The sequence below is a fragment of the Adiantum capillus-veneris genome, chromosome 22, assembly GCF_014529385.1.
Source record: "Adiantum capillus-veneris isolate H3 chromosome 22, ASM1452938v2, whole genome shotgun sequence".
NCBI classification, from domain to species: Eukaryota; Viridiplantae; Streptophyta; class Polypodiopsida; order Polypodiales; family Pteridaceae; genus Adiantum; species Adiantum capillus-veneris.
The window spans coordinates 14,135,485-14,154,601 of NC_140952.1; positions in this window are offsets into that span (position 1 = coordinate 14,135,485).

The following is a 19,117-nucleotide window of genomic DNA, read 5'->3' on the forward strand; positions in this document are numbered from 1 at the left end:
ACCACCAACGACAACCAAGGAGCTCATGACTTTCAACCACAAAGTAAGGTACATGTCTCGTTTCATTCACCTTCTAGCGGAAGCTATTTCACCTTTGCACAAGCTAGCAAACAAACCCACATTTGAATGGAGAGAGGAACACGAATTATGCTTTACTGAAGTAAAGGGTATTCTCAACTCTCTTCCAACAATAATGCCACCAAATCCAAAGGATACATATTACATCACGCCAAGTGTAGGAATGGAGGCCATCGGTGTAGTTCTCATGCAAAAAGACCCAAAAACATGCTACATGAGGCCAGTATACTTTGCAAGCAAAGTCATGACCGTTGCAGAGAAGGGCTACACCGATATGGAGAAGGTGGTATTCACAATTATGTTTGCGGTAAGAAAGTTTCTATCATATCTCTTACCTGCACCATTTGTCATTCTCACCATGGAAAACAATTTACCATATGTTGTGCAACACATGAGCCTCTCATCTAGGATAGCCAAATGGGTTCTAGAACTTCAAGAGTTCGCATACACTTTTCTTGTGGAAGATAGCACAAGGGCGGGTCTTGCAGACATTCTCACATACAAAGTGAGAGAAAGGAAAGAGTCACCAAAGGCAGGAGAAAAAGCTACACCACAAAATAATGAGGAGGAGATGGACAATGCACACATTTTGTGCTTTAATGGAGCTTACCGACGACAACACGATCAGGCAGCAGGGGGGGTTCTTATTCTAAGTCCACAAAGGGAAGTTCTTGTTAAGAAAGGTATCACCTTGGAAAATGTTCATTCTAATAATGAGGCTGAGTATGTCACCTTAAAGTTGGGGCTTGAAGAATGCAGAAAACTTGGCATCGAAAGACTTATAATAAGAGGTGATTCCTTACTAGTTATTAGGCAAATCCAAGGGATATGGAAGTGCAAGAACCCTACTCTAGTGGAGTGGCTTAGACAGGTGAAGTCTTTGATAAAGAACTTTGAAGCTACACAGGTGCAGCATGTTGTGAGAACCCTCAACAAGGAAGCAGATTATCTCGCCAATGAGAAACTTCAGATCATGGTGGGAGGTGTGAAGCTCTACGAACCAAAGTACCAAGGCCAAGAGGAATTGAAGGACATCATATTTTTCCTCCAAACTGGTGAGTGCCCTAAGCACTTGGATAAAGTGCAAAGGCATAGGTTGGTAAAAAAGGCAACTCCTTACCAACTCATAGGAGATGATCTGTATCATAAAGGGAAAGATTTGGTGCTAAGAAGGGTGCCCTCTGTTCAAGAAATAGAGAAAATCCTCTTTTCATGCCATGATGATATCTGTGGGGGTCATTTTTCTCACGATATTACAAACAGGAAGATTTTGCAAGCAGGGTTTGTTTGGCCAAGTCTACACCGTGATGTCCAGCATTGGTGTAAGTCATGCAAAGGTTGTCAGATTGCTGGAAATCGACGACTCACTTACGAACCTCGAGTTCCAATAATTTCATATGGTCCTTTTGAGAAGTGGGGTGTGGATGCAATAGGACCCTTACCTCGCACATCTACCGGGAAGGTCTTCATCATTGTGGGAGTAGATTACATGACACAATGGGCGGAGGCAGCAAGTACAACACGAATTACAGCCGAGGAGGTATCAAAATTTATCTTTGATCACATATGCAGTAGATTCGGCACACCATTAGAGATTTTTTCAGATCGTGGTCGAGGGTTTAGAGCAGAGCTTCTGGATAATCTTTTGGCAAAGTTAAAAGTCAAACATTTGCATTCTACACCTTACTACCCTCAGTGCAATGGGTTGGTGGAAAAGGTGAATGGAATGATATGTAAGATCATTTCTAAGCAGGTTGCAGATCGACCAAACGACTGGGATCGTCATTTGACCGCATCTCTATGGGCATACAGAACATCTTTCAAGGTATCCACTCAATTCACTCCTTTTCATTTGGTATATGGACAGGAGGCACTCCTTCCTATTGAGGTGGAGATTGCAAGCCTACGCATTCTCTCACGGGGAGCAAAGAGGCCAAAAGAAGCTTTGCAGGAAAGAATTTTAGATCTTCAACGACTTGAGCTTGATAGAGAAGAGTCCATCGACTATTACATTGCCCAAGCCACAAGCCAAAGGGACAAAATCAACAAGAAGCTCAAGGGGAAAGGATTGAAGAAAGGTATGCTGGTTCTTCGCTATGATAACCGACTTGATACTCGACTTGACAAAAAGTTTTTGCAAAGATGGGAGGGACCTTTCATGATAAAAACAAAGTTTGGGAATGGTAGTTACAGATTAGCAGATTTATCAAGAAAACTCCACAAGACCAGAGTCAATGGATGGAGATTAAAGCCCTACTTTCAACGTATCAATCCGTTGATAGGAAGTCATCTACCTACATCGTCTAAGCTCCAAATTGGCATGCCTCCCTTCGGCTTGGCAAATGCTCCACCTATTTTTAAAGCTTTGATGTGCAAAGAAGAACCAGCCTTGGAATCTCAACATACCCAAGGCAACGCTCCCATCTCCGATTTATGGGGATTGAGGTAATGAAAAGCAGGTCTAATGGAGTAAAAGAGTGTATATCACTCCTCCTGTTTTTAGGGGAAAAAAAAAGAAAAAGGAAAAAACTCTTTTGATTCATTTAGGAGCATGAATGATCCTAGATGAAGGGGGAGGGCTAATATGAGTAGCGTTAAATGGTAACCTTGCATTTGAACTACATTTTTACTCAAATGTATATAATTTTTATCAAAGTTTTAACCTAGTGTTCATCCTCTCTTTCCGTAATAGCCTTTTTCCATACAAACACCTTACCCTTCTTAGATCTTTATGCATTTACATCATATTTCTCTCTTCATGCTAAATGTAAATAGTAAACTTAATTATACTCTCCTAGTTTTTTTACTGCATATTCTTTTAACTAATTATCTTTACTAATTTAAATAGCTATCTACATCCCATAATTTGTAAATAAATAATTTATGGGCACTTATCTTACCCATATTCTCTCACGGGTAGGGTTAACCTTGTAGGCCTTCCCTTCCCCACCACTATGTGACCCAAGTCTTGGATCATTTACTTGTGTTGGTCAACAAATCTTAAATATAATGTATATCCCCAATAAATCAAACTTTATTGGAGCCTACCTCATTTGTTTAAGGTGGATTCTCTTTTGAAAAAGCATGCTACACCTTGGATGCATGCTAAAGGGCCCCCTACAAGGAGACTTGGTTCAAAAGGTGTTTTGGATGCATCTTGAACTCCTTAGCTCATGGGTATACTTGAGGAACACTCCAAAATCAGATTAAACACTTTGAGAAGGTCAACTTTTCCTTTTACAGCACCCAATTCTGAGTTACAGACTGAAAGTTATGGTGAAAACAAGGTGCTGCGGACACTGTTACTGCAGGTCAAAGTTACAATCAGGTAAACCACAAAGGTGAAAAGTTTTCTTGACTTCTCCAACATTCTAAAATACCAATGGGGAGTTAAAAACCACTTGCATGTGGAGGGGTCGGCTCAAGATGCTTCCAGAGACACAACAAACAGGATGGGGACACTCTGCAGGAGCCACTGGAGGGACATCATGGTGGGGCCCACATACATTATCAACCCTTATGGAGCCTCCACGACCTAAAAGGCTATTTTTAATGGAAAAATAAGTCTCTTATTTGCATAATTGAAATAATGGTCAAAAGGGAACCTAACTATGGTTAATTACCTACCCTAGTCAAGTTTAACCTAACCCAAGGTCTTGTACAGCTATAAAAAGGTCCTTTGGCAAGCACAAAAACACACACACCTACTCCATTGCTGCAAATAAGCTCCTCTAAGGTTAGGAAAGCCCTAATCTCTCTCTCCTCTTGTCTCCCTATCCATTTCCTAAGCTCGCTATCATAAGTGGCACCATAGAGAGAGCATCAATATGCTATTGCTACCATTCTCTTGCAAACATTTCTCTTACCATACTCATCCCTAAATAAGGATTGTAGATTTTATATGAGAGCAAGGATATCAAGTTCAATGATCTATCTCATGGTTTGATCAACAAATTGTTGCAATTGGGGTGTCGTCGTCACACTTTTGCTCTAAACGCATGTAAAATTGGTAAGCCTATCTTGGCAGCTTCTCATATTTTGTGCTCATTGGGTTGCTTGTTTGTTGAGAAAGTTTTTTGTGCACCATGGTGTCTATTTGCTTGGCTTCTCTCCTTATGTTGTGTGTAAGTAAGTCTTGGGGCTGCATAGATGGAGAAGAGCTCTCTATGCATGCCGTCTTATGTGTGTAAGTAGTCTCTTCTTTTGGGAAATGAAAGGAGTTGTCAAGTATTTATGCATTGTGGTGTTTTGAGTTTTGAGGTTTTGTGATTGCTTTTCTTAGAAGTATATGAGCACTAATATGGTGAAGGTCAATCGTTGCATGTGAGTTTGTGCAGCGTTCAAAGGGATTGCTTAAGGAGTGTGTGTTGAATGGTTGAAGGGCATTTTGTGTTGAAGCACATAAGGTGTGTGTGTGTGTGTGTGTGTGTGTGTGTGTGTTGTATATGGTTTGTTTTGGTTTCCTTCTTTCTCCATAAAAGAGAGTGGTGCCCCTAAGAAATATGGGTGTGTAGGGTCTCACGGAGTGGTTGTCTGGTGGGAGCCTTGAGTTGAGCCCCATCTCAAAAAATCCGCTCTCATTAGTTAAAACTTTATGGAAGGAATTTATCAATTAGGGCTTTAACCTTTAAAGATTTTTTATTTTTATTTTTAAAGATTTTAAAGCTAAGTTAGAACTTAAAGATGTAGAACTTTTAAAGTAAGGTCTCGGATGATCCAATGAGGACCTAGAGTTTTTTTTATATTAGAAGATAAAACTTTGAATTAAAGAAAGTGAAAATGTTACATGGATCCACAAGTAGGAGGAAGGTCACCCCGAGATGCTAGAGTTTTAGGACTTATAACTTTAAAGCTTTTAAAGTGGGATTTACAACTTAGAGATCTACAGTTTTAAATTTGTAAAAAGGGTTCTAGAGCTTAAAAATGTAGAGTTTTTAAAGTGGGGTGTAGAGCATAGGGATCTAAAGCTTAGGGTGTAGAGCTTAAGGGTGCTTTTTTAATTCAATTCTATGTGCACGCTTATGTTTTTTTTTTTTAAGCTTAGAGATAGTGATTTTAAAGTGGGATCTACCCTCAGATCAAGGCCTAAAATTGACGCCTATTTTTTTTGTCAACGGCTATTTTGCCTATCAAAACAATCTCAAAATTGCCTGTCATTTTTTGTATTTATATCTTTAAGTTAACGTTATATATGGCCAATTATATAAGTTGATTGCATTACACAAAGCATATGAAAGGAGGCTTGAAAAATTGGATGTCAAAAAAAAAAAATTATCATGCCTGGCAGGCCTTGTGATTTTATCACTTGTTTCTTTCTCATTAGTGGCCGCCCAAAGCCAAAGGGTGACTACTCTAGGGTGTACACACCCCAACCCCTTACTTATATAATCGACAAAGCATACGGTGGAAAACGAGCAGTATCAAGAAAGCAATCGTCATTGAAATTGACGATAATCAGTTTTGGATTTTCCGACAATTTGAAAATCCCAACACATATTGACTTTCTTCCTGAAGGGTAGAAAGTTCATAAATGTGAAATTACTTCTTGGTCATCATCTCGCTTTGGAACCTTCACACGAGGGCTAAGCAAAGTGTTCAAGGCCGTAGTGTCGCGTTCGGCAAGTCATTAGAGCGACTTGGCAAGTTGTCAAGGCTTTTTGGACAAGTATTACGGACTCGTTGGCACGCCTATTCGCCAGCTGACGTGGCAGTTCATCAGGTGGTTATTAGAATAAGGTATTCTTCTTTCTCTTGCTAGCACATCACATACCGCCATGGTTTCGGACATAAAAATGAATCATGCATTTGATTTTGAGCATTCTATGCCAAATCCACCTGATCTTGCCCCACAATCGGATACTCTCATGGAGGGTACCCACACGGCACCAGGGCTGGATGATAGGTATGATCTGCTTGATATACAAGAGTTTCGTGCATTGCAAATACATATGTCTGTGATAGAGAATAATTGTGCACGTTTGAATGAAAATGTCACTAAATTGTCAGATTCAGTAGTGCAATATATGCAACAACAAACTAAGGGCCCGCTCTTGTTACATGTGTGCTTGATGGAATGACGGTGTTCTCTCCTTTGTGGAGTCAAGTCCTTTTAGATGTTTTGTCTCCAGTCCTCTTAGAGAGAGAGAGAGAGAGAGAGAGAGAGAGAGAGCTGAAATGTGATTATAGAAAATGAAAAGCCCCATCTAAATGAAAAGTCAAAAGACATTTTATCTCCATATAAAAAGAGATGGTTGAGTTCACATCATATACATTTGTGTTTTCTTTTTCTTATTTTTTTCTTTTCTTATTTTTTCCTTTAGCATTGTCTTAGTGCAATGTGTCTTAGTGTCATTGCACAGCATAAGCGTTTCTTAGTGTCCTTGCACTACTTATGTAGTGAATATTTTTGTTTTGAAGCCATTAGGTAAAGTGAAAAATTAAAGACTAAAACTAAAAAACTGAAATCATCCTCATCATCGTCAATGCCCGAGGATGCCGGCATTGGACGTTGTCCGAGAAAGTATTGCATCGATCGTTGAAGAGCTTCAATGTCTGTCTCTAAAAATAGTTGTACTAAGTGTCTTCCATATCGTGCTAGAATAGTCATGATCCTCTGTTGAAGCCTCTACAATGTTGTGGTCGCCTCGTATACGTGGGCGCCTAAATCTCTTGAGCTCAGTGGCTCTGTCCACTAATATACCTTTGGGCTTTGAAGTCTACTGTGCATGTTCATTTGATTGCTGAGTCCCTGCTCTAAAGAAGTCAATGATCTCCCTCTATAAATGTTGCCCACTGTTTGGTCTCCTCTAGAGACTCTCCCTATGTCTGCGCAGCTCTAGCAAAAATAACCCGAGGCATCTCTGATCATGATATCTCATCACTCTAGCCAATGGTCCAAAGCCCTCTCTGAACAGACACTGAAAGAGACCTCATATCTCATAGTGTACCGGAATATGACAAATACGATGTAACTCTGTCTCTGGCTCTATATGACACAATTGTTGGGGTAAAGGTGCTCCGTCTTTTGCCCACCCAAACGTCCAGTGTCCGGCTGTCCGTCCACGTGTACATATCCTTATTCTTCATCGCATATGAGAATAAGGAGCTCCTCATCTTAAGTCTTGTGAGGCTGCTCCAGCCACACCGGCTTGTGCTCTTCTCCCTTCCCCGCACGGACCGCACCGCGCACGCACGCACACACTTATCAACTGGTATCAGAGCTTCGGCGGTGAACCGTGCACAAGACCGCTCTCCGACGACCGACTCGAAAGTGACAGAGCCCGCTGGCTATGTCGGAAATGAGCTCAAGCTTGAGCTTGGTGTTGGCGATGGAGTTCGGTGCTTGGTGGTGTTGGATCAGAGGCGGTTCGACACGGATTCGGAAAGTAGATCTTAGAGATCAAGGTAACAGGAGCTTACACTCCACCAGGCAAAAAGGGAGAGAGAGATCAAGTTTTTTGTGAGCTAGGGACACTGAGAAGCAGGTCGCTCAGGTTTGGCAGTTTGATAGATGTTCAGTATTTTGGCCATAACTTGAGCTAGGAAGCTCCGATTTCAAAACTTTTTTTATCAAAACGTAGATCTCTTCGAGATCTGAAACTTTGTAGAAGAAATTGATAGGAAAGTGCAAGGTATAGACCCATGGTAGTCACCCACAAGACAATATAACCATCAGCTCCATCATGCATAGTATTGACTAAATACCACGACATCCCCACTACCGTCGTCAGTGCCCAATAGTGGGTGTAGAACTAGGAACTAACATATGCTCCCACACACAACACACCACACACACACACACACACACACACACACACACACACACATGAGCATACATCAACACAAAGTTTAGCGTACTGAGTTTCTGTCATGACTCCGAAGATCAAGGGCAGACTCAGCCAAAATGAAGCCTAGCACTGAAAGAAGCATTAAATCGAAAAAAATAGCACAGAAATGAGGTAGTTGATAGGGCATACGCACCACAAAAGATAGAAAAATTTAGCACAATATCAACTGGTCGTAACTCGGACGAAAACTCACAATGTGAAGTCTACATGTCCGCTATACGACTAAAAAATATACCTAGATAAATCCAGGATAAGCCCAGATTCACCCTTAAAGGAAAGTGCAAGGTATAGACCCATGGTAGTCACCCACAAGACAATATAACGATCAGCTCCATCATGCATAGTATTGACTAAATACCATGACATCCCCACTAACGTCGTCAGTGCCCAATAGTGGGTGTAGAACTAGGAACTAACATATGCTCCCACACAACACACACACACACACACACATGAGCATACATCAACACAAAGTCCAACGTACTGAGTTTCTGTCATGACTCCGGAGATTAAGGGCAGACTCAGCCAAAATGAAGCCTAGAACTAAAAGAAGCATTAAATCGAAAAAATTAGCACAGAAATGAAGTAGTTGATAGGGCATACGCACCACAAAAGATAGAAAAATTTAGCACAATATCAACTGGTCGTAACACGGATGAAAACTCACAATGTGAAGTCTGCATGTCCGCTATACGACTAAAAAATATACCTAGATGAATCCAGGATAAGCCCAAATTCACCCTTAAAGGAAATGTCGCCCACTGTTTGGTCTCCTATAGAGACTCGCCCTATGTCTGCGCAGCTCTAGCAAAAATAACCCGAGGCATCTCTGATCATGATATCCCATCACTCTAGCCAATGGTCCAAAGCCCTCTCTAAACAGACACTGAAAGCGACCTCATATCTTATAGTGTACCGAAATATGACAAATACGATGTAACTCTGTTAACAGACTTGGACACTCCAAGTCAAGAATCAACCGCGACAGCACCAAATAACCACTTCAAAACAATTCACAGATCACAATAGATTTGCACTAGCCAGGCGGAGTTCCGTGCCTAGAGATATTGGCCCCAAAGACTGGCGCCCCTTTTGGTATTTCTTTTTATATTAATCAGATCAAAGTACAAGAGAGTGGCTAGGGTTTCACTCTCAGACTCTGCGTCCAGATGCTCTGAGAAGTGAAGCCCTCACCACTTATTTAAAGATACAAGGGATGCCCAAAAGCAGAGCCCCAAAAGCTTTTAAAATAAAAAGCATCAGTTCTCTGAGAGAGTCTTTTCTCTTCTTTGTTTTTTCAAAAGCAAAATTCGCGTCACTCATCATTTATTATTTTTTATTTTAAATTTTTTTTTCAGCCTCCGCGATTTCCAAAATTTAGGGTTTCTGGCAAAAATTAGGGTTTGCAAGAATTTTAGGGTTTCTGGCATAAATTAAGGTTTCTGTTGTCCGCCATGTCATCACTTTGTGGCATACCCCCCTCTTGAAAGCATTGTAATCGACCGCGATTACGCCTGCAAAACCGACAAAAGCCATAAACCGTCTTAGCAGACACTGACTGTTAGTACCTACGTACTAGGAACACACATCTAGCACATGTACAAAATCGACAGTCACATCACACGACATCATAGGACATCACATGACATTCAACGTTCATTCGGATCTTAAACCATGATTTATCGGCAATGTAGCTAGCAATCACATCTAGGTTCGGGACCTCATTGATGTCCGATTAACTAACCCCTATTGCAACCATGTCTATTCGAGATCAATCAGACCAAAATGTTGCAGTCATTTCATCTATCAGTTCCTACACTCACAAGAAGTCAAGAACAAATCAGTATCATTATCAAGAATTCCATTTCATAAAGTCATCCAGCAGAATACTGTCAGCTCTCAGTATCCCTGAAGCTCAAAGAGACATCAGTGACTTTAGTATCAAAATCGAAGCATCTGTTGACAAAGGAGCGGAGTGACTCCCCTCTTGTGCATCCCACTGCAACAGATCTCCGGCCAAGCTGAATTCTGGGTTTCGTTTGGAGTAGACTATGCTAAACCAAAACATCGAGGTAAAGTTTCACAATCCGAGGAGTATTTGCTAGGTCCTCCTCCTCCATCCACTTCGCATCAAATGCAGGAAAGTTCTTGAACTTAACCAAGAACCCGCCTTCGGACTTTACCTTTCTTCGTATCATTATGTGCAAAAATCTGTTCAGGAACAAGGATCTCCTCGTTTTCTTCCACTTCGGGTTGCTCATAAGGCTCCCCATCATCAGGCACATCACCCTTAACAGGTTTCAAGAGACTCACATGCAATGCATTGTGAATCCTCCAAGTATCTGGCAGTTTCAATCGGAAGGAGACATCATTTATCTTTTCAATAATCTGGAAAGGTCCGTAGTATCGCATACTAAGCTTTGGAAAAAGCCTCTCCTTTCCCTTTTTCTTTCGTAGGCGTGCCTTCTCAAAACGTAAGAGCACCCAATCATCCTCCTTCAATTTCAAATCGCGACGATGGCGATCCGCTGCCTTTTTCTGTTGTTCTTGAGACTCCTGCAAAGTCTCGCGAACCTTGGCAAAATCCGTATCCAAATCTCGCGAATATTCATCCGCTTCAAATATCTAATCTTTCGTGCTCAGGAAGGATGGAACCTTTGCAGCACTTTCAACAATCTCACATGGCGTCTTCCCCGTCGAAGAGTGTATCGTGTTATTGTAGGCAAATTCCACCAAAGGTAAGTTATTTTCCCATTGAGTCTTCTGATCCCAGATACAAGACTTCAATAAATATAAAATCACTGAATTGGAAATCTCAAATTGCCCGTCAGTCTGCAAGTGGAACGATGACGAGAACTGCAACTGCTTGCCAATGTTCTCCCAAACTGCCTTCCAAAACAAACTCATAAATCTGGGGTCTCTGTCGGAGACAATCGTCTCAGACGTGCCATGTAATCGGAAAACCATCGTGATCATTCTGTGTTCTCGGGAGATCAAAAATGAAATCCATTTCAATACTTTTCCAGGGGCGGGTGGGTATGGGTAAAGGTTTTAACAATCCCTGTGCCTTATGCCTGTCAAAATTGACCTTCTGGCATACTAAGCAACTGTGCACAAACTCTTCCACATCCTTTTTGAGTCTCGTCCAAAAAAAGTATCTCTCTACCCCCTTCATGGTGGTAGCAATGCCGCGGTGACCCGTAAAAGGTGGACAATGGCATTCAGTCATAACCTTATCCCTCAACGGCTGTGTAACGCACAACATAGTCTTCTTCATCAAGTAGCCTTCCCGAAGGGAGTATCTAGCTACTGTCTCCCCATCCCGTATCCATGTGAAAATATCTGCAAAATCTTTATGTGCGGCATACTGATCGACCATATCCTCGAAGCTCCTATGGTGTATCGCGGAAAAAACCAAAACCAACGGCTTCCAAGACAAAGCATCTGCCACCACATTCTTTTGTCCCTGCACATGGCAAATCTGGAAGTGGAACTGTGAAAAGATGTTCGCCCACCACATCTGCTTTTCTAAAAGCTGCTTCTGTGACAAGAAGTAGCGCAAACTCTGATGGTCTATAAAGACAGTAAAATCCGCTCCGAGTAGGTAATGCCGCCACTGAGTAAGAGCATGGATAACCGCCAAAAGCTCTTTCTCATAAATCTGTGTTGTCATCTCCGGCCTAGAGAACAAACGGCTCTTGTAAGCTATGACATGGCCTTCTTGCATCAAGACCGTACCCAGACTACGACCACAAGCATCACAATATACTTCAAATGACTTCTGCAAGTCCGGCAAAGTCAAAATAGGTCCCGTAGTCAATTTCTCTTTCAATGTCCGAAAGGCAGTCACCTCTGTCGGTCCCCACAAAAAAGGTACTCCTTTCTGTGTCAAGGTATGCAAAGCGGGAGCAACCTCTGCAAACTTCCGTATGAACCGCCTGTAGTACGAACACAGTCCCAAGAAGCTTCTAACTTCATGGACATTCCTCAAATCGGACCAATCACGGATAGTCTCTATCTTGGCCGGGTCCATTTGCACTCCTGCTGCTAACACAATGTGTCCCAAAAAGTGTATCTCTGGTAGGAAAAACTTTTCTTTTCATTAATCACTAACGTGTGATCTCGTAATGCCTGAAAGACTTGAAGCAGATGATCTCTGTGTTCTGCCTCATTCTTAGAGAAAACAATGATGTCGTCAAAGAAAGTGCCAACAAATAGCTTGTACTCTCGAAAAATCCTGTCCATCATCCAGTTAAATGTCGCAGGAGCATTGGTTAAGCCAAAAGGCATCACCAAAAACTCAAATAACCCAAAATTCATCCGAAAAGCTGTCTTGTAGACATCTCCTGGCGCTATCCTGATCTAATGATATCCACTCTTCAAGTCAATCGTGCTAAAGCATGAGGATCCCTGTAACCTGTCGAGTATATCATCGATCCTAGGAATCAGAAATCTGTTCTTGATGGTGATTTCGTTGAGAGTGCTATAATTGAAGCACATTCTCCAAGATCCGTCTTTCTTCAAAACCAACAACACTGGAGAGCAATACGGTGAAGTACTAGGCTGGACAATACCCTTTTCCAAGAGGTCTTTCACTTGGTTCATAATCTTTTCAATCTGTACCCGGCTCACACGGTAAGGTGGCCAGTTCGGTGACGTGCTTCTAGGTATCATGTCAATGGTCTGATCTTCAGGCCCTCTAAAAAGCAATCGGCATGAGTGTGGATAAAAATCTTGGCGTTCTTTTGTTCAGGTCAAAACATATTCAACCTTTATCCATCGTTCCGTTCTCTCCCAAAAGAATGAGTAAAGAAACTGAAGTTCATCAAGTACAATTCTCTGAGCCCTTCATTTGTCAAAGTCTCTTTCTTGGCCCGGTAGCCAAGCACGGCGTAGTTCTGGTGGTACCAAGGGATTCTGAGTAGAACATCACTCACGTGCCCTAAACACCCCTGTCATTGCAAACGAAGTTTTCCAATGCTCGGTGTAATGGCAACATCCCATCCGGGTGCCAGTCGAACTACCTCCGCCTGTGGCGTCAGTCTATCGGGTGTAATTCCAAATCGAGCCACCAATTCCAAGTGAAAAGAAGTTGGCCTTGGCTCCTTCAAAAGAGCTTCCTGATCCTTCACTTTGCCCCAAAAGCGGAAATGTTTGTACTTTCATTCATTAGATTCGATGCAGGTCCCACACCATGTGGTACCAGTTCTGCTTTTCTATATGCCTTTTCTACCACATTCCTCAGTTGTTCTCGAACTCTCAGGCCTGTCATCGTTCTTTATCATTCTGTTCTTTCTGTGCCTTATTAGGGCACTTCGCGGAGATATGTCCCTATTCCCCGCATCCAAAGCACTTCCCCTCTCTGATGAAGCGAGCTCTCTCCTCACGAGTAAGCTTGGGTCGTGCATTCTTTTTCTCTGGGTTGCTCTTTTTCTTTCTACTTTCATTCCCAGAAGTCTATTCGGCTCGTTGTGTCATGGCCTCATCTGTGGGGTAGGTCAGACTGCCCGAGTGAATGGCAAAGCCCCGCTTCGCATGACTCATCAACTCCTGAATAGAAGCTGACTTTTGTTCCAAGCAGTGATCTCGGATCTCTGTAGGTAGACCCAAGGTAAACCGCTCAATCTGTTCTCTGAACGAGATCTTCTTGAATGAAGAGGCGGGTAGAAAAGAGCTCCAGAATCTTTCACAATAAGCATTGATTGTATCTTTCTTGGTCATTCGAAGATGGTTCCAAGCAGCTCGTATATCTCGTTCATATTCTTGCGTCAACCAAGAAGAAATAAAAAGCTTTTTAAATTTTAGCCATTTAACTGGCGCAGTCTTGTTTAAAAGAAGCGTGGACCACCAAGTACGAGCATTCCTCTTAAAGTAAGAGGCAGCTCTCGGAATCTTAGAGTGCTCTGAATAGCGTCCTCTCGCGAAAGCGATGTCAAATTGATGTATAAAAGACAAAGCCTTCGAAGCATCTGAGTATCCTAAAAAAGTATCAAACTTGATCGAGTGGATACCTTCCTTAAACTCTCGGACTTTCTTGCTTTTATCTTCGAGAAAGTCATACTGGTTAGCTTTGTAAAAATTCTTCTTGTTCGCATAAAAGTTTCTGTCATCGGAATCTGAGCTGTCTGTAGACGAGTCCTCAGTAGAACTGTCAGTCTCTGGGCGAGATGTAGCTTCTTTGCCTTTTTCTTGCCCTTTCCGAAGCTTTGTTTCTTGCTTCGCTTTTTACCTTTTCTGTCTTCTTCGCTCGAATCTGAAGAGCTAGAAGAACTGTCAGATGAAGAAGAAGAAGAAGAACTGGGTACTCCTTCAAATTGAACACGCTTCTTCCGTTTCTTTGCCTTGTCAAAAGTCGACTGACGACCCAAATATCTCGGGAAGTCAGTGCTTTTCTTCTGCTTTTTGCCTTGCTTTTTGGCTTTCTTTTGCGCATCAAAAAGCTGAGCAATCCGTGCATCAACCACCTCTTCTAATTCCTTCTCTGAATATTTCTTGTGAGCAGATGGTTTTCTGCCACTGCTCATGCACTTCTTGAAAAGAAGTCTCGCTCATATATTTTGCAAATTTTGGGTCCTTCGCAAAATTGAGCATCATCTTCGTTGCACCGCCGATCAACTGGCGACGCTCCATCTCTCGCCGTTCCGCTTGAGTAGGCCGAGGCGGGCCATACTCTCTACCGGAATCTTCATTGTGATCCCTGCCCGCATCTCCAGATGCAGAGGGAGTCGACTAATCCTTGCGTAAAGCCATAGGTGCCGCGGAAAAAAAATTTGGGGATCGGATTTCTCGTAGAAGAGAAATCGGCCGTGCTCTGATACCACTGTAACAGACTTGGACACTCCAAGTCAAGAATCAACCGCGACAACACCAAATAACCACTTCAAAAAAATTCACAGATCACAATAGATTTGCACTGGCCCAGCGGAGTTCCGTGCCTAGAGATATTGGCCCCAAAGACTGGCGCCCCTTTCGGTATTTCTTTTTATATTAATCAGATCAAAGTACAAGAGAGTGGCTAGGGTTTCACTCTCAGACTCTGCGTCCAGATGCTCTGATAAGTGAAGCCCTCACCACTTATTTAAAGATACAAGGGATGCCCAAAAGCAGAGCCCCAAAAGCTTTTAAAATAAAAAGCATCGGTTCTCTCTCTCTCTTAGAGAGTCTTTTCTCTTTTTGTTTTTAAAGCAAAATTCGCGTCGCTCATCATTTAAAATTTTATTTTTATTTTTTTCAGCCTCCGCGATTTTTGAAAATTAGGGTTTTTGGCAAAAATTAGGGTTTGCAAGAATTTTAGGGTTTTTGGTAGAAATTAGTGTTTCTTATGTCCGCCACGTCATCACTTTGTGAGAAACTCTGTCTCTGGCTCTATATGACACAGTTGTTGGGGTAAAGGTGCTCCGTTTTTTGCTCGCCCAGATGTCCAGTGTCCAACTGTCCACCCACGTGTGTACATACCCTTATTCTTCATTACATATGAGAATAAAGGGCTCCTCATCTTAAGTTTTGTGAGGCTGTTCCACCCACACCGGCTTGTGCTCTTCTCCCTTCCCCGCACGCACCGCACCGCGCACGCACTTATCAACTGGTATCAGAGCTTCGGAGGTGAACCGTGCGCAAGACCTCTCTCCGACGACCTACTAGAAAGCGACAGAGCTCGCCGGCTATGTCGGAAATGAGCTCAAGCTTGAGCTTGGTGTTGGCGATGGAGTTCGGTGCTTGGTGGTGTCGGATCGGAGGCGGTTCGACACAGATTCAGAAAGTAGATCTTAGAGATCAAGGTAACAGGAGCTTACACTCCACTAGGCAAAAAGGGAGAGAGAGATCAAGTTTTTTGTGAGCTAGGGACACTGAGAAGCAGGTCGCTCAGGTTTGGCAGCTTGATAGCTGTTCAGTATTTTGGCCATAACTTGAGCTAGGAAGCTCTGATTTCAAAACTTTTTTTATCAAAACGTAGATCTCTTCAAGATCTAAAATTTTGTAGAAGAAATTGTTCTCTGATTCGGAGTGCAGGTGGGTCGAAAATAAAAAACAAAAAGATTGTGTTTTTCAGGACAGTTTGGTGTACAACTGCCTGGAGAGTGGAAAGAGCTTCAGAGAAAGCGAACTATGTGAGAACACACTGGCTACGTGCGGGCGAGTAAGCTCGATGTTATCCGGCATCCGCCCGAGTTCGGTCTTCGAGCATCGTCTACGGCTATTCGGCTAGCCACTCCCATCCGATGGGAGACGACACCAACATCACCGATTTGCTGCTCCGCATTGGCATCGATTTCGACACCGATGTGACTCGGCCTCTGCGACTCGACACCGGCTTCAAGCACAGCCGGTCAAAGCATTGGCACTTCCTCCAGGCAGCGAAAGACAGCTCCAACGGCCATCCCCGGCTTTTTGATTTCGACGGTCATCTTCAGTTTCGGTTTCGACGGCACATACCAACACATACGGCTCTGATGGACCATTCCAGAGCAGGTTTTTCCTTGAGCGCACATAGCCTTTGGACATCGTTTTCGATCGACGTGTTTACAGATCGATGAGATAGCAGTTGCAAGTTTTCAACGGTTTTGCTCACAGGTTGCAGCGTAACTTGTATGGAGCACTAGAGAGCAGTTTTTTGCACAGTTTGGTGCAGTTTCATGCTATGTATGCATATGTGGATACAACTTGAGCTGAGATAGCTCGCAGATAGTAGATTTAGAGGTTTACAGGTGTTTTTGGACAGGTACACATCCATAGAGCCACTCAGTCGGGAGTGAGTCAGTTTGCGAGGCTTTTGGCAGCGTATGTGGTCCATTTGTGGATCTGTTTACTGAGACATTGTGTGTCTAGTTTTCATGCGATTTGGTGAGATTTTTCGAGTTTTTGCTCAGTTTCTGTGTCGGATTTTTATCAGATTCTCGCCATGGTTTGCACGTATTCACAGTTTGCTCTCTGCTGGTTTAATGGTTGAGTTGACTCCCAGTCTGGCAGTTATCTACAGTTTTTTGGCTTACGGTTTGCGTTGAGTTTTGACTCATTATGCAAAGGAAATTCTCTTCGTTTTTCCCCGTCTTCTCACCATAAAAGTTTGCAGTGTTATGCCATCTTCTACAATGGTCGATATATTCTCACTTTGCGAGTGCTTACTCTCATTTTGACATATTTTGACAGGTTTTGTCAGTTTGGACACAGTTTGGTGTTCTTGTACCCACTCTCGCAGGAATGAGGATTGTGATTGTGTATGCTTGTATGGCTACAGATAGACAGTCACAGGTTTCATAGGTTTTTGCAGATATTTTTGCAGGCAATTTCTCTCGTGGGATGCGTTTTGAGCTAGTTTACTCTCTACTTGCGTATACGGTTATGCGCTTTACGATCAGTTGAGCAGTTTGTGCTTGCAGAGTTTGCAGATTGTGGAGTTGCTTTTAAGCATATGTGAGTGTCAGTTTTGATGCGATTGATCATGCTTTTGAGCATTGTGTAGTGGTCGAGTTACCTTCCACTTTGTTGTCAGTTTGGCATGGTTTATGGTTGAGATTGTACTTGAGGTTTTGCTCAGTAGTTTACAGGGGAGATTCTGTCAGATTTTTCCCAGATTTCTTGCCATACTTTGGTTCTTAGCCATACATTTATGGTATGCTCATAGTGGTTACAGGTTTCCTTTGATTTTGCTTCATGTTCTCACATCGATGCATATTCCGAACATGAGACTACAGCATGCAAGTTACAGGTTTTCACTATTGAGCTACTGGATGGTTTATGCTTGATTAGCGTAGTGGTCGAGTGATCTCCCACTTTGTTGCCATTTTGGCGTTCACTTATGGTAGCACATGTGTGACATTGAGAGACGGCGATCTCGTACTTGCCGATACTTGCGTTGTTGGCATTGCGGTCACACAGGGCACATTAGACGCCGTTGTTTCAAACGTATCAGACAGCACCGAAGATGTATGCCTAGTGCAGATACGAATTTGACAGATGTTAGAGAGGCAGTTCCAGTGGCAGTCTATGCCAGTGACGGTGATGTCACGCTTGCCTCCAGTGTACCTCTTGCAGATTTGTCTATAGTTAGCACACTTTCTCCACAGTGGTTACTAGATAGCGATGCAGTTATCCACGTCACACCATGTCATGAGTGGTTTAGCACATTTTCTAGTGGGAGACTTGATTGTGTGCACTCGGCCGATAGTTCGACATTTGACATAGAGGGTGCAGGAGATGTTTGTTTGTCATTGCCAAGTGGTGCGTCATACACGCTACGACATGTGCGCTACGTTCAACTAAGATAGAGCTTGATCTCAGTGAGACAGTTGACAGCTTTTGGTTGTTAGGTACTGCTTAGAGAGCAGTCTTTCCAGATGCATTGCTATTCACTAGTGATTGCCAGAGGAGCCCGCAGCAGCCTAGTATATCCTATGCATGTGTCTGAGGTTCGAGACGGCGTAGTCTTGGTTTTGTTGCTAGCATGCTTTGAGCGAGAGATGAGACGTGTCTTTTTCGCCAGTGATCTCCATCATGCTCGGGAGATAGGGAATTTAGCTATGCAGGACGTGCTAGTAGACTCTGTAGAGACAGAGATAGAACGGCAGTGCTCTAGTGAGACACAGTAAGTGTTGTCAGACTTTGTGCAGACAGAGGTAGAGCAGGTCTGCTCCCTAGAGACATAGACAAAGCTGACAGATACGGAGTTTTTTGACATGCTCATCTTAGAGGCTGATGAGTTGGTGCCAAGATGCACAGTTTTGCCTATGGGTGAGAGGGACGTAGCTTCCCCAGTGTCGATGTTGAAACATCCATACGCAATGGGTAGTCCTGAGGATGCATTGATTGCAATTAGCGTAGGGGAGGCGAGTATAGCCAATCTTGCAGAGATTTCGTCAGTGTTCGGGCGCCTCATGTTCGACTTGTTATTGTCGAGGCCCGACCTAGTTGCTGCAGTGACAGCATTTGCAGCAGGGATTGTTAGCCGTACGGTGGCTGACACTAGCATGACGCTTCGTGGAGCTTTGCAGACCATACAGAGTTGTTTGCGGGATTTACATGCAAGCTCTAGCGTGGGTACGCACTCGCCTACCACCAGAGCCAATACGACTACGTGTAGATCGACAAAGTGAGCCAGTGGGCGTAGGTTAAGAGAGTCTCTCACCTAGTTTCTTGTACATAGTAGTAGTTTAGCTAATATAACTCACTTATCGGTGCATCACCTTTAAGTGGGA